General features: G+C 42.5%; 1 pseudogene; it reads left to right on the top strand.

The window, feature by feature from the left end:
- Positions 1–226: 226 nt before the first annotated feature.
- Positions 227–1,467, top strand: LOC147964163 (uncharacterized; annotated as a pseudogene).
- The last annotated feature ends 1,414 nt before the right edge of the window (positions 1,468–2,881 follow it).

Genomic DNA, 2,881 nt, shown 5'->3' with positions numbered 1-2,881 from the left:
GCTAGACTGACTTGGTTGAAGAGGTGGTGCATGATGAAGAAGTTGTCCTAGTGTAGTAGTGATCTTGTTTGTCCTTTTTCTAATTTATGTAATGGACCTGTACTGTGTGACTGTGTGTCCTTTTTAAATGATCATTGCATGTTACTGTGTGTCCTTTTTCATGCATGTACTAATGTTTTCAAGTTGAAGAGGTGGTGCATGATGAAGAAGTTACACTAATGTTTGCATGTTTCAAGATGATGACATCAGTGTTGATGGAATCAGCAGTGATGATGGGAGCAGCAGTGATGATGAAGCACTGATGTTATTCATTCACCAAAAAAGGAAGAGAAGAATGATGCAGATGGCCTGCTTGATTGGTATGTACTACTTGGACTCTTACGGTAACAAAGGACCTAGAAGAGTACCAATACAGACTGGGCATCATTGGGTTATGACAACACTAGGCAACGAAACTGCTTGTTACAACATGTTTAGAATGCACAGACCAGTGTTTGAGAAATTGCATAGTGTGCTTGTTGATTCCTATGGTTTGAAGTCCACTAAAAAATGTCATCAGTTGAGTCTCTAGGCCTGTTTCTTTGGATAGTAGGTTCCCCTCAATCTGTAAGACAAGCAGAAAACAGATTTGTTAGGTCATTGGAGACAATTGTAAGTAAGTTTGATAAGGTTTTGTTATGTCTGATCAAGCTTGCAAAAGACATCATCAGGCCAGTAGATCGTCAATTCAGAACTGTGCATTCCAAATTAAGATCTAGAAAGTATGCACCATTTATGGATAATTGCATTGGTGCAATAGATGGGACACACATACAAGTTGTGGTACCACTTGCCACTGCTGCCCAGCATAGGAATAGACATAAGGAGAAGAGTCAGAATGTGATGTGTGTGTGTGACTTTGATATGAGATTCACATTTGTCCTAGCTAGTTGGCTAGGATCAGTGCATGACATGAGGGTCTTCAATGATGCCCGATCCAGATTTGGTGACAAGTTTCCAAAACCTCCACCTAATAAGTTTTATCTTGTGGACTCAGGGTACCCAAATAGACCGGGTTATCTTGCACCATTCAAGGGTTTAACCTATCATTTCCAGGAGTACCGTGATGGCACAATGCCTAGAGGAAAAAAGGAACACTTCAATTTCACCCATTCTTCACTTAGAAATGTCGTCGAGAGGTGTTTTCGAGTCTTGAAGAACAAGTGGAGGATTTTGTTTCACTTGCCTAGTTATCCACAGCAGAAACAAAGCAAAATCATTGTGGCTTGCATTGCACTGCACAATTTTATTAGACAAAGTCAACTCCCCAATATAGAATTCGACAAGTGTGATCAAGATGAAAATTATGTACCATTGTCTATGCCAACGACCACAACAAATGATTCAACAAATGAGATGGACAGTGCTGCTATGAATCAATTCAGAGCTTGGGTCGCTGATGGGTTGTGGTCCTTCAAACAACAATGATATGAACAAGTGTTGTTCGCTTATGTAATTTCTTTTATCTCGATTGTTATGTAATCTCTCTTATTTTTGTTCTTATGAACAAGTGTTAATCGTTTGTATGAACAAGTGTTATGAACAAGTGTTGTTTGCTTATGTAATTTCTTTTATCTCAGTTCTTATGTACTCTCTCTTATTCTGGTTCTTATGAACAAGTGTTAATCGTTTGTATGAACAAGTGTTGTGAACAAGTGTTATTTCGGTTGTCACTATTCTGTAATTCGTTTGTATGAACAAGGGTTATGTGAACAAGTGTTTTATCAACTTATAAGTCCCTGCTAACAAACAGGTAGGGACTTGGGACTTATAAGTCCCTGTAAACAAACAGTTAGGGACTTATAACTTATAAGTTGGGACTTAAAAATGTCCTAGGACTTATGAAACAAACAGGGCCTAAGTTGAAAAAATCCTACCAAGTGATGAGCAAGCCTCTCACTCGGGGGCTTCGTTGCAGTCCAGTACTCGCCTAAGTTGAAAAAATCCTACCGAGTGGTGAGCATGTCTCTCACTCGGAGGCTTAGCTGCAGTCCAGTACTCGCCTAACTTGAAAAAATCCTATCGAGTGATGATCAAGCCTCTCACTCGGGGGCTTAGCTGCAGTCCAGTACTCGCCTAAGTTGAAAAAATCCTACCGAGTGGTGAGCAAGTCTCTCACTCGGAGGCTTAGCTACAGTCTAGTACTCGCCTAAGTTGAAAAAATCCTACCGAGTGATGAGAAAGCCTCTCACTCGGGGGCTTAGCTGCAGTCCAGTACTCACCTAAGTTCAAAAAATCCTACCGAGTGGTGAGCAAGTCTCTCACTCGGAGGCTTTGCTGCAGTCCAGTACTTGCCTAAGTTGAAAAAGCAAGCCTCTCACTCGGGGGCTTAGCTGCAGTCCAGTACTTGCCTAAGTTGAAAAAATCCTACCGAGTGGTGAGCAAGCCTCTCACTCGGAGGCTTAGCTGCAGTCCAGTACTCGCCTAAGTTGAAAAAAATCCTACCGAGTGATGAGCAAGCCTCTCACTCAGGGGCTTAGCTGCAGTCCAGTACTCGCCTAAGTTGAAAAAATCCTACCGAGTGGTGAGCAAGTCTCTCACTCGGAGGCTTAGCTGTAGTCCAGTACTCGCCTAAGTTGAAAAAATCCTACCGAGTGGTGAGCAAGTCTCTCACTCGGAGGCTTAGCTGCAGTCTAGTACTCGCCTAAGTTGAAAAAATCCTACCGAGTGATGAGCAAGCCTCTCACTCGGGGGCTTAGCTGCAGTCCAGTACTCGCCTAAGTTGAAAAAATCCTACCGAGTGGTGAGCAAGCCTCTCACTCGGGGGCTTAGCTGCAGTCCAGTACTCGCTTAAGTTGAAAAAATCGTACCGATTGATGAGCAAATCTCTCACTCGGGGGCT

This window comes from Triticum urartu, chromosome 6A, assembly GCF_056163025.1.
Source record: "Triticum urartu cultivar PI428250 chromosome 6A, HENAU_Tu73, whole genome shotgun sequence".
NCBI classification, from domain to species: domain Eukaryota; kingdom Viridiplantae; phylum Streptophyta; class Magnoliopsida; order Poales; family Poaceae; genus Triticum; species Triticum urartu.
The sequence above is the reverse complement of the archived record's forward strand: the minus strand, read 5'-3'. Positions and strand labels throughout refer to the sequence as shown.